General features: G+C 37.9%; 1 protein-coding gene across 1 annotated transcript in view; it reads left to right on the top strand.

Annotated features, from left to right (window-relative positions):
* Positions 1–13,137, top strand: part of LRP1B (LDL receptor related protein 1B) — a 1,771,065-nt gene that overhangs the window by 191,235 nt on the left and 1,566,693 nt on the right. The gene's annotated exons all lie outside the window — the stretch shown is intronic.

Here is a 13,137-nt window from a genome sequence, read left to right as displayed (position 1 = left end):
CTCTAAAAAGGACGTAGTTTTAATAAATCTGTTAGAGAATTTAAGCATGAGAGCTGGTGGGCCTCATTTCAGAATCTGAGTCGCTAGAATTAGTTTCATTCATTCCTTTGACATTTCTTGAGCACTGTATGATTCTAGGCAGTTGCGAAATATCAGTGGACAAAACAGATGAAGTAGGATTCCTGCCTGTCTTAGTCATCTAGTGCTGCTATAACAGAAATACCACCAGCGGATGGTTTTAATGAAGAGAAGTTTATTTCCTCATAGTCAAAGTAGGCTAAAAGTCTAAATTCCGGGGATCATCAGCTCCAGGGGAAGGCTTTTTCTCTCTGTCGGCCTTCTCTTCAGTGTTCCCCCGGACTAGGAGCTTCTCTGCGCAGGGACCCCGGTCCAAAGGACACGCTCTGCTCCTGGCACTGCTTTCTTGATGGTGTGAGGTCCCCCTGTCTCTCTGCTCACTTCTGTCTTTATATCTCAAGAGATTGCCTCAGGACACAATCCAGTCTTGTAGATCAGGTCCTGCCTTACTAACACAACTGCCAACCACCCTCCCTCATTAACATCATAGAGGCAGGTTTACAACATACAGGAAAATTACACAGTACCAGGAATTATGGCCTAGCCAAATTGATACACATATTTTTTTGAGGACATAATTCAAACCATGACCCTGCCCTTATGGGGTTACATTCTAGTGGAGGAAAAGAGATAGAAAATAAATGAAAATGAAAAATTAGTAAATTCTATGTCATATTAGAAGGTGATGTGTGTGAACACTGTGTCTTTCCCCCTCCTTAGCATAGCCAAGTCAATCTTCATTTTACCAGAAAATTGGCAATGAAGTGGAATTTCCCTAAGTGTATTCTATGAAGCATTGATCTATCAAGATACTGATTAAAAAAAAAAAAAAAGACTCCATAATGAAGTAAATTTGGTTTATACAGCATTCCGTATCTTCGCTTATGCTTCATAATATGCATTGACCTATTAAGGATTCTGTGAAGTCCTGCTGTACAGAAAAAAGATAAATTTACCATTTAACAAATATGTTTGATCATGAATTTTTTTTTTATATTAACATTTTCTTTGAAATTAGCCTATTCCTTGGAAAATAATTTATAGAATACTGCAGTAAAAGCACAGATTTCTTCCTCCCTACTCTTCTGAGGCTTCTTTAAGAAGGTGAACCAAACTGGAAGGCAGAACAGACTCCAATGTAGAGTTTCCAAATTGATATTTTATCATTGGTAGGTCGTCAGTAAGAGTTTAGATATTCTTTGCTGTAGAGCTACCAGAGTTTGAGTCAATAATTATCAAAATCTTTATCTCAAATCCATCCAGATTAATAATTAAAAATTTAATAAACAAGCAATAAAAATATGAAAGGGCATGCAGTTGTGTGAAAATACAGGCTCATTAGGAGGCAGTACAGGATTATTATAGGCTTTTTCTTAAACAGTTACACGACTTGGGGGTTATATCATGGTCACTTTCCAGAAGTCACAGGGGTATTGACTGCCTTAGCATCAATCAGTGCAGAGCCTGAAAGAGCTATAATGTGCTCCTATATGTTAAAAAATACTACCAGATAGAAAATGGAATAGGAAGGCAGGGGAAATTTAAAAAAAAAAAAACAACAGAGAACTTTGACCTGTGATTGTTACCAAAGAGGGAGGGTTAGAGGAGAGCAGGAAGGCAGCAGCTTTCCTAAAAAAACTCAAACCTAATAAGGGGGGTAAGGTCACTTTTTAACCTTCTCAATATTGCATTAGAAAAGCTGAGTAACATGAAGGAGACTTTACTGAGCTGCACCAGTAGTACCCACTGATCCGTTCTCCAATAGTTCCCTACTACCTTAATATGAAGAATCTTTCAGAAAATGGAAAAATTTAAGCCTCTGATTCTTTTGGGTCTATTTTTGTAAACCCTTTTAGACATCCATGGTATCATTTACAAATATCCCAGTTGTTGATAATTGATTTGGAATATTATTCTTGTAGATTTAAATCCCAAGTATTATAAATTATTTATTTTGTACATATCTCTGCTTTCAGCTTGTCCTGTGCCCACAACTTCACTCTATATACCTGTTTTAAAAGATAGAAAAATGTCCAGAGGCATCACTGATAAAGGTTTCTCATCCCTAAGCTTGCTCTGAGGGCAGGAGTAAGATACCTGAGATGTTGGCTTCTACTCAGTCCATCACCATTGTTGTCATTAGCTGCCATCCAGTAGGCCCTTGACTCAAGGCAACTCCATGCACAATGGAATGAAAAGCTGCCCCATCCTGTGCCATTTCTGTGAGCTAATGGGGGTCAGAGCGTTGTCATCCATAGGGTTTCATTGGCTGAATTTCAAAAGCAGATCACCAGGCCTTTCTTCCTAATCTTAGTCTGGAAGCTCCCCCTGAAACCTGTTCAGCATTATAGCAACAAGCAAGCCTCCATTGACAGATGAGTGGTGGTGGCACTTTAGATGCATTGGCTGAGAATCAAACCTGGTTCTCCTTAATCACAAGTAGTAACACGTTCTCATCTAACCTTGCTTTAACTCTGGCTTTACCTGCATCAAAAAGAGAAATTGATAGCAGACGTCTTGCTTTGATTTTCGGGTTTTCTTACTCATGAAACCAAACATTCACTTTAAAGAAATTCCTGACCAAAATCACTCCGCCCTGTGCTTTTCTTTCACCCCATGTTGCAAATCCTTTCTTTCCTGTTTGAAGCCAGGCTTAATAAATTTGAATCTCAAAAGATATGGCTGGGTGGAGTGGCAGAGTCTATCTTCTGAAATGATATCCATTGATCCCAGTAAAAGAGGGAGGGCAGAGTTCAATCAGTCAAGCTAAAATTAGCCAATGGTTTATCGTCTATAGTCTTCCTCCTCTTCTCTTTATGGAAACCCTAGTGGGTAGTGGTTAAATGCTACAACTGCTAGCCAAAAAGTCAGCAGTTCAAATCCACCAGGTGCTCCTTGGAAACTCTATGGGGCAGTTCTACTCTGTCCTATAGGGTCACTATGAGTCGGAATCAACTCCACGGCAACAGCTTTCTTTTTTCTTTTTTTTTTTTTTATTGGTTTGGTCTTCTGTTTATAAGCCCTGTTGTACCTAGCTTCTTGGAGCATTTGCTTTTTCTGGAATCAAAATGGTCTCCCTATCTATGTATAGAATAACTGCTCAGAATAAAACATATGTTCACATTTTGATGAGTTTTGATTATTTTTAACATTTGTTATGGACAACTAATTCTGAAGCTGCCATTTAATGAAGTCTTATTTTGAGGATAGTTGAAAGCTAGTTGTTTGTGTCTTGAAAATCCAAATTCCTATTCAAGCAGACAGTTAAAGCTACAGGTAATAAAATGCTACTATTCCAGTTTCATACTTTCCTCATTCATTTCTCCAGATAACCTAGGGCATAGACTACTTTTTAAAAGGGAAATCATTAAAATGGCTGATAATTATCCAGAAGCTTACCAGCTTTACCAGTTTCTAAAGAAAATCCCATTAAATCAGGCTGTGTCCTCTTTCTCCAAATAAAATAAGACCATACACCAGAGGCTTATCAGAGCTTATCATTTTGAAGCCATTAATTAAGCAAATTCTTCTCTGGGTGAAAATGTTTCCCAGAAATCTCTCTTGGATTGACATGTATTTTGTGTTAAGCACTCTGCCTGGCACGGCTCTGTACCACATCTAGAGGCCATTTAAACAATATTAAGATAACAACATTAATTCACTGTTCTTTCGTTAATCATATAGAAGCAGATCAGCTTGTTATAAATAATGATCTTTCCTTGCCTGAAGCTCAACTCTTTCCACTTGTTCTAATGCAAATCCCTCTCCTTTTGTACTAGCAACAAAGTTTAATGCTGTGCTGTTCTTTTCTTAGTTTCAATAGTGTGTGTGGGGAGGGGGGACTTCAGTTTTAAATTTGAGTAGGATTGCTTTCCAAAAGAATGTGAAGAGGACATAACCTTTTTTTGACTTGCTTTGATCAAAAGTATCATTTTTTTCTTTTCTGGTGATGATTACCGGAATCAAGACTCAAATTAAGCAGTGTGTCTGGCAGATGATGTAACATGTCATAACTTTTCCTCATCTGCAAAAAAAGTATATTGGATTGGAAAGTCAGGAAGTTTTGTCAAGATTTCATTTATTTTCACGTATGGCTCACACTCAGTACAGGAGAGATGTAGCTGCTGTATTTCTGGCAAACCATGGTTAAAAGATTTCTGTCATTATCTTATGTAGAGTGTTTGAATTTCTTAAGCTGATGGAATAAGGAAGGCAAATGTGCAACTGGATTCTAGAGACTAGAGATTCTTCTTTGCAGTCTTGTATAATTAAGCATGGCTTTTTAACAACTTTCTGCATTCCCTGGGGGGATTTCAGGAATACAGAAGGTGGTGTTCCCGTAAGTGAGTGCTCCTGCTGCAGTTTATTGCTAACCAGTTGCTCAAGCAATCACCTTCAATCAAGTACAATGTATCTTCTTTAAAAGAACTTCAAAATATTACAGTTTTAACCTGAGGGAGAAGCAAATAAGCAGATGTTCATAAATTCAATACTCTGGTTTTTCCTCCTTGCATTAAATCATCAGTATTGCATTTGCCCAATATTTGCCATGTGCCAACAGAGTGCCAGGTATTATTCTGGGGGCAGGGCAAATATTAATGAACAAGGCAGGCTTGCTACCTGTGTTTATGGAATTCCCAGTCAAAAGATGTAGAAGAGAAGTGACTAGGCATTTACAATCAAGTGAGACAAATGTTAGCACAGGGGTAACCACAGGATGCTATGGGGATACTTATGAGGGGCTTATCACCACCCAATTCAGAAAAGGCAAGGGCTGTTTCTCAGGAAAGTGCTGGCTAGCCTAAGATACAAAGACGTGAAGCCATGCTGTAGGAATAGAGGATAGAGAGTGAGGAGGGTGCGCTAAGAGAGAACAACCTGAACATACACTTGGAGGCTAGAGAGAGCGTGGCATGCTTAGGGAGATGCAGTTCACACTGGCTAGGACGTACAGAGCGAGTCAGAGTAATGGTGGAAATGGGAGCTTCAGATCATGTCAATGAAGAGAAGATCAATTACTTTCTGGGATTGCTAGTTACAGGGTTATAAGAGAGCTGCAAATAGTTAATACTGACTAACCTACAACACGCTAATTATAAAAATATTCATATCAACATGGTATAATATGAATGATCTGCCCCAAAATATCTTCTTTTTCTGATGTACCATGAAAAAAGTAAACCTCACCATTAGAGATTCATTTTTTTTGGAGTTTTAATATTGTACCTGTTACTGAAAGGTGCATATATTAAACTATCATCAACCCAAAACACATTTGTGTGAACTACTTTGTCATATTCTTTCTAATGCTACAATATTAAGATTAGTTTTGTGGAAAAATTGGGAAAAGATGGGGGAAGATTTAGGTAGAAGAAATAATAGAGAAATTGCTCAAGAGAAAGGCAGACCTGGGGGGGCACTTAAAGATGAGCATAATGAGAGAGAGAAAAGAGATTTGAAAGAAAAGGGTTGGCAGACCCAAGCAGTAATGTGTTGGAGTTGGTGTATATCATCTCACAAGATTGCTAAATAGTTGCTCATCCAATCAAATTTAGTAAGTACTTTGTATCTTTTTTTTCAAAACAACTTAAAAATAATACATTTATAACTGGAAGGAAGGAGTTCCGGTGGCACAAACAGTTAAGCACTCAACTACTAGCGGGAAGCTTGGTGGTTTGAATCCACTCAAGGTGGCTTGGAACACAAACCTGGCATTCTGCTTCCAAAAGGTCACAGCCTTGAAAACCCTATGGAGCAGTTCTACTCTGCAGTATGTGGGGTCACCATGAGTTCAAACTCATTTGATGGCAACTAACAACAACCACCTGAGGAAAAATGGTTAAATTTTTATAAATTTTGAGAACTGATTGTTAAACGCAGTTATGTTTAAAAATTAAATTCTATACATTTACAATTAAATAAATTCTATTAAAAACAAAGTTAACACTTAAAACTCATTATTTTCTAATTTTGTTTACTATATTTAATTATTTTTCTCTTGGGGATAAGACTACTCTAATTGTGTGGTAGAAATAATATGTAATAGTATTCTTCTGCATAGCTCTTCCCAACCCCTTGTTCAGTGACATCATGTTGGTAATTTGAAATTGGCCGTGATGAGAGTGTTGTGCACCATGAAAATTGGCAAGCACAAAAAAATCAGGTTTGATGTATTGTTGTTGATTATCTTGTCTAGACTTAATAAAGTAATGGGTAAACTGTTAAAAATGTGCGGTAGTCTCCCCTTATCTGCCAGTTTCGCTTTCTGTGGTTTCAGTTACCCGCGGTCAACCAAGGTCTGAAAATATTAAATGGAAAGTCCCAGAAATAAACCATTCATAAGTTTTAAATTGCGTATCATTCTGAGTAGTGTGATGAAGTCTCACGCTGTCCTGCCACATCCCACCTGGGATGTAAATAAAGTATCCTCGCTGTAAACGCCACCTACCTGTTAGTCATTAGGAGCCATTTCTGTTACCAGATCGACTGTTGAAATATCGCAGTGACTTTGTTCAAGTAACCTTTATTTTACTTAATAATGGCTCCAAAACACAAGAGTAGTGATGCCGGCAATTCAGATATGCCAAAGAGAAGCCAAAACTGTTTCCTTTAAGTGCCTAATTTATAAGTTAAACTTTATCATAGTTATGTATGTATAAGAAAAAAAACATAGTATATACAGGGTTCAGTACTATCTGCAGTTTCAGGCATCCACTGGGAGTCTTGGAATGTATCCCCTGTGGGTAAAGGGGGATTACAGTAGATTGAATTTACTACTGTGTCATTTCTGTAGCTGTTACACTGTGAATAGCATAAAAAAAGGGAATATTCTTCCAGTATTCAAAAACTTCTAGTATTCCAAAATGACTGCAGCCTTCAGTATGGATTGTACCTTAACTTAAAGAAAACAAAATCTTCACAACTGGACCAATAAACAACATGATGATAAACAGAGAAAATATTAAAGTTGTAGAGGATTTCATTTTACTTGAATCCAAAATCAATGCCCATAACACAACAGTCCAGGGACAAGGACTAGAGGGCAGGAGGGGACAGGAAAGCTGGTAATAGGGAACCCAAGGTTGAGAAAGGAGAGTGTTGACATGTCCTGGGGTTGTTAACCACTGTCATAAAACAATATCCGTACTAATTGTTTAATGAGAAACTATTTGTTCTGTAAACCTTCATCTAAAATACAATTTAAAAAAATTTAAAAAAGGCAAACAAAGAAAATCAATGCCCATGGAAACAGCAGTCAATAAATCAAACAAAGCATTGCATTGGACAAATCTGCTGCAAAAGATTTCTTTTAAATGTTAAAAAGCAAAGATGTCACTTGAGGACTAAGGTGCACTGACCTAAGCCATGGTATTTTCAGTCACCTTCTAAGCATGTGAAAGCTGTACAATGAATAAGGAAGACTAAAGAAGAATTGATGCCTTTGAATTATGGTGTTGGTAAAGAATATTGAATATACCATGGACTGCCAGTAGAATGAACAAATCTGTCTTGGAAGAAGTACAGCCAGAATGCTCCTCAGAAGGGAGGATGGTGAGACTTCATCTCATGTGTTTTGGACATGTTATCAGGAAGGACCAGTCCCTGGACAAGGGCATTATGCTTAGTAAAGCAGAGGGTCAGTGAAAAAGAGGAAGAACTTCAATGAGATGGATTGACACATTGGCTTCCACAATGGGCTCAAACATAGCAATGATTGTGAGGATGGTATAGGACTGGGCAGTGCTTCCTTCTGTTGTACATAGGGTTGCTATGGATTAGAGCTGACTTTACGGCACCTAACAGAAACAACAACATTCAAAAACTACTATCCATACCAACAAAGAAGTCTCTCTCGTCCTTGAAAAGCAAGGGAAATTTGACATAATCCTTTATTGTTACAGTTTTAGAAATTAAACAAAAATATCAACCAACATTTATGTTGGAAGTATACCCCTTCAGTTGGACCCAATTCTTAGATTGGCTATGGATACAAGAGTTTGTCAAGGATAAACTCAAGCATTTTGTGAGAGTCAGCTGGCTATATGGAATTTATAATAAAGTGTACTGTATATTACTTATGTGCTACATAACTTTTATATCAATAATATTATAATAAACTTAAGCATTTTGTTTTTTTCCCAGAAAGTTTATATGTTAAACCTTTACCAGTACGCCATTGGATAATTTAAAAAAATCAACTCCACAGTTTTGCCTAGTACTGGCGTTTGTGAGGGCTCCTATACAGATCATTCCTTTGAGCTTACTAACGCATATAGTGTTTTAAGTAAATGGCATTGGACCGTGGTGGTCTGGTTCTACCAATATTACTCTGCCCATCATAGCAGATGTTGAAAACTGAGAAGACAAGTTGCACCTGTAATGGGCTCAAGAAGATGAATCAGTCATTTAACATGGAGTTGTGTACTGTTGTCCTTATTATCACCACTCATTTTTTTGATCTGTGCCATTTGGAGCATCCATATATATCCTAGTTTTAGAAATGCCTCCCTAGGGAAAATGTTCCTATGCCATTCTATGGCAATGAATTTTATCAAACAAATTATTTCCAACTGGCCACTTTGTCTCCTCTCCCCCAAATACTAGGGTAATATGTTGAAGCTACAGGAAATATTTTTAGATGTGAGGTCCAGCTTACACTGAACACAGGATGAGGTGGGGACAGGGAGTGGTGTCTAAATAAATTAGGGATTCTTAACTGAAGATAGTGTATGTCTGCTATTTACTAGTGATGAATGCTTTCTCTGTAACAGTGGTTCAGGTTTACTGTAAGCTTAAGGACATATGTCACCAAGCAAACTGGGATGATTTGTTTTGGTTACAGATGACTATGATACTCCGTAGCTTTTACCAAACTGCAAGACAGAGACTGTTCTTTTATTGTTGTAGGAATAATTAGTAATATGTTTCTCTATAACTCCTAATACAGTTCAGGGTGTGTGTGTGTGTGTGTGTGTGTGTGTGTGTATGTGTGTGTAATGTTGAGAAGGAATTTGCTATAATTTTTTAATCCTGATTGTCAAAGCAATACTTACGTAAAATCTACTAGATTAAATTTTGTAAAGATAGGAATCAAAACATGTTTTCCATTGTTCTGTGCTTACTAAAGCCTGGTCAGAGAGTATGTGCTCAAAAATAATATGTTAAAGGACAAAAAACAAGAAAGGAAGGAAGGAAACAGGAACGGAAAGACGAAGAGAAAGTAATGAGCTAAAGGAAGTTTAAAAGCATAAATATTAGGTATTATCTCACAAAATGCGATAATGACAATATTTTATTATCATCCTTCTAGTGTAGTTTCTAAAAGAAGCCCTGGCATCCAGCTGGTTAAACACTTGGCTGCTAACTGAAAGACTGGCAGTTCGAATTCACCAGCCACTCCCCAGATGAAAGACATGGCAGTCTGCTTCAGTAAAGATTTACATCCTTGGCAACCCTGTTGGGCAGTTCTACTTTGTCCTATAGGGTCACTATGATTCAGAATTGACTTGACGACCATGGATTTAGTGTGGTTTCTGTGTTTGTTTGTTTGTTTTTAAATTGCACAACTGACTTGTAATTTTTAAATCTTGTTTTTAGCTTAGTATTTTTATCTTAAGTATTTACCATAAGCTGTTTTTATTGTTAACTATTACAGACAAAGTTACAATGTGTATCGGTATTTGTTTACAGTAAATATTACTTCCTTGTTTAAGGATTTTGCTGCTGCTGAGGGTCCTTAACGTTAGAAATGATGTCAGTTTTTTTTCCCTTGGAAGAGTATCATGATGTACTTAATGGAGCTGAAATGAGTAGAACATCCCTTCTCTAACGTAGATGTATATGAAAGGAATAAGTTGCTCCAGACATGTACAAAGTGGCAGTCACAGACTTCTGATGAAGAAATATCAGGCCTAAAAATCATTTATTTGGCCTCAATATATATTTTTTCTTCTTACATTTCACCGCACTTATTTTGGAATTTATTAGTAAAATAAATATTAAAGCAGCTGAATGATGAAATGCCTAAAAAGAAAAGAAAAACAAACACAATAGACTATCTTCTGACATTCGACATGGGTATAGCAAGAACAGAACATATATCCTGCTTGATGCCGGTGTAGGGAGAAAAAAAATGCTTCAGAGCTCATGGCTGAAATGACCTTTCCAAAGTTTTGCCTGGCATGTGTAAAGTGTGTTTTCCTATTTAGCTGTAACAGCTACAGAAGACATGCTCAGCCTTTACGTATTTATGGTGGCAGAAGTAATGGTCTCAGTGTTAGGCTGCCAGATCCAGCTCGGCTTCTTCAGGCTGTTCTGCTTCAAGGGACCTGGCCTGAGGCCGAGAGTTCCAGGCGGTCTTCCCTGACATAGCAAAGGAGGTGTCAGATCTTTATCCTACTCAATGATCTCATAGATGGGAGAAAACAGGAAACTCAGACTAGGATTTATGTAATTCTGTCAAATTATCCATGAAAAGTCCATTCAGATAGGACTCTGTTCGTCCGTCCATCTTTTTTAATTTTTCTTATTTTTTCTTGTTGTAGTTTAAATGAAGTTTATATTTCAAGTTAGTCTCCAATACAAAAATTTATACATACATTGTTATGTGACCCAAATTGCTCTCCCCATACTATGACAGCACACTCCTCCTTTCTACCCCTGATTCCCCATGTCCGTTCAACCAGCTCCTAACCTTCTCTGCTTTCCCATCTCACCTCTGGACAGAAGCTGCCCGTTTAGTCTCTTGTATCTGCTTGAGCTAAGAGGAACACTCCTCGCGAGTATCAGTTTATGTCCCACAGTCCAGTCCAATCCCTGTCTGAAGAGCTGGCCTCAGAAATTGTTTTAGTTCTGGGCTGATAGAGAATCCAGGGGCCATGCTTTCCGGGGTTCCTCCAGTCTCAGTCAGACCATTAAGTCTGGTCTTCTTACTAGAATTTGAGTTCTGTACCCCACCTTTCTCTTGCTCTGTCAGGGACTCTCTGTTGTGTTCCCCGTCAGGGCAGTCATTGATGGTAGCCAGGCACCATCCAGTTCTTCTGGTCTCAGGCTGATGAAGTCTCTGGTTTATGCGGCCCTTTCTGTCTCTTGGGCTAATACTTTCCTTGTGTCTTTTATGTTCTTCATTCTCCTTTACTCCAAGTGGTTGGGACCAGTTGATGCATCTTAGATGGCCACTTGCAAGCTTTTGAGACCCTAGACACCACTCACCAAAGAAGGATACAGAACATTTTCTTAATAAGCTTTATTATGCCAGTTGACCTAGAAATCCCCTAAAACCATGGTCTCCAGATCCCTACCTCTGCTACTCTGTCCCTCAAAGTGTTTGATTGTATTTAGAAAACTTCTTAGCTTTGGTTTAGTCCAGTTGTGCTGATTTCTCCTGTAGTGCGTGCTGTCCTTCCCTTCACCTAAGATGATTCTTACCTACTGTCTAGTTAGGGAATAACCCTCACCCTCCCTCCCCACCCCTGTAACCATCAAAGAATGTTTTCTTCTGTGTTTTTAACCTTTTCTTGAGTTCTTATAATAGTGGTCTTATACAATATTTGTCCTTCTGTGACTGACTAAATTCACTCAGCATAAGGACCTCCAGCTTCCTCCATTTTATAAGATGTTTCACGACTTCATCGTTCTTCATCATTGCATAGTATTGCACTGTGTGGATATACCATAATTTCTTTATACATTCCTCCATTGATGGGCACCTAGGTTGTTTCCATCTTTTTGTTATTGTGAACAGTGCTGCAGTGAACACAGGTGTGCATATATCTATTCATGTGATGGCTCTTATTTCTCTAGGATATATTACAAGGAGTGGGATAGCTGGATCATTTGGTACTTCTATTTCTAGCTTTTTAAGGAAGTGCCAAATCGATTTCCAAAGTGGTTGTACAATTTTACATTCCCACCAATAGTGTATAAGTGTTCCAGTCTCTCCGCAACCTCTCCAGCATTTATTATTTTGTGTTTTTTGGATTAACACTAGCCTTGTTGGGGTGAGATGAAATCTCATGACATCTCATTGTAGTTTTGATCTGCATTTCTCTAACGGATAATGATCGTGAGCATTTTTTCATGTGTCTGTTAGCCGCCTGAATATTTTCTTTGGTGAAGTGCCTGTTCATATCTTTTGCCCATTTTTTAATTGGGTTATTTGTCTTTTTGTTGTTGAGGTTTTGCAGTATCTTGTAGATTTTAGAGATAGACACTGATCAGATTTGTCGTAGCCAAAAATTTTTTCCCAGTTTGTAAGATGTCTTTTTTACTGCTTTGGTGAAGTCTTTTGATGAGCATAAGTGTTTGATTTTTAGGAGCTGGCAGTTATCTAGTCTCTCTTCTGGTGCTTGTGCATTGTTACTTATGGTTCATATTGTGTTTATGCCACGTATTAGGGCTCCTAGCGTTGTGCCTATTTTTTCTTCCATGATCTTTATCATTTTAGATTTTATATTTAAGTCTTTGATCCATTTTGGGTTGGTTTTTGTGCATGGTGTGAGGTATGGGTCTTGTTTCAGTTTTTTGCAGATGGATATCCAGTTATGCCAGCACCCTTTGTTAAAGAGACTGTCTTTTCCCCAATTAACAGACATTGGGCCTTTGTCCAATATCAGCTGTTCATATGTGGATGAATTTATGTCTGGATTCTCAATTCTGTTCCGTTGGTCTATGTATCTGTTGTTGTACCAGTTCCAGGCTGTTTTGACTCCTGTGGCATTATAATAGGTTCTAAAATCAGGTAGTGTGAAGCCTCCCACTTTGTTCTTCTTCTTGAGTAATGCTTTACTTATTCGGGGCCTCTTCCGTCTCCATACGAAGTTGGTGATTTGTTTCTACATCTCATTAAAAAATGCCATCGGAATTTGGATCAGAATTGCATTGTATCTGTAGATCGCTTTGGGTAGAATTGACATTTTCACTATGTTGAGTCTTCCTATCCATGAGCGAGGTATGTTTTTCCACTTATGCAGGTCTCTTTTAGTTTCTTGCAGTAGTGTCTTATAGTTTTCATTGTATAGGTTTTTTACGTCTCTGGTTAGATTTATTCCCAAGTATTTC

The sequence above is a fragment of the Trichechus manatus genome, unplaced genomic scaffold (assembly GCF_000243295.1).
Source record: "Trichechus manatus latirostris isolate Lorelei unplaced genomic scaffold, TriManLat1.0 scaffold00033, whole genome shotgun sequence".
In the NCBI taxonomy this organism is placed as follows: Eukaryota; Metazoa; Chordata; class Mammalia; order Sirenia; family Trichechidae; genus Trichechus; species Trichechus manatus.
The sequence above is the reverse complement of the archived record's forward strand: the minus strand, read 5'-3'. Positions and strand labels throughout refer to the sequence as shown.